The sequence below is a fragment of the Penaeus monodon genome, chromosome 28 (assembly GCF_015228065.2).
Source record: "Penaeus monodon isolate SGIC_2016 chromosome 28, NSTDA_Pmon_1, whole genome shotgun sequence".
Lineage (NCBI taxonomy): Eukaryota > Metazoa > Arthropoda > Malacostraca > Decapoda > Penaeidae > Penaeus > Penaeus monodon.
The window spans coordinates 33,262,965-33,263,208 of NC_051413.1; the positions used below are offsets into that span (position 1 = coordinate 33,262,965).

A 244-nucleotide genomic window follows, 5' to 3' on the forward strand; every position below is an offset into this window, starting at 1 on the left:
CATAATTACATGTAAACGTCTGTGTGTGTACGGATATGCGAATGCATATACAGTAGGTATGTTCATAACATCAGTTCATTACAGGTAACATGGCGAGGCAGAATATACATCTATAACTTATGCGAATCAACTGGTAGCCAACGGCGGTCATGAGAATCTGTCATGTAACTATAACGAAGATCCATGTTTTGGCCATGAAAGCTTTCAAAGCTAGAATGTGTACCTGTGTGCGTATGGCAGAGTT

At 40.2% G+C, this 244-nt stretch overlaps 1 protein-coding gene across 1 annotated transcript in view; it reads right to left on the reverse strand.

Annotated features, from left to right (window-relative positions):
• The window catches only part of LOC119590990, a gene marked incomplete in the record, with an annotated part of 8,233 nt that overhangs the window by 2,023 nt on the left and 5,966 nt on the right, over positions 1–244 (reverse strand).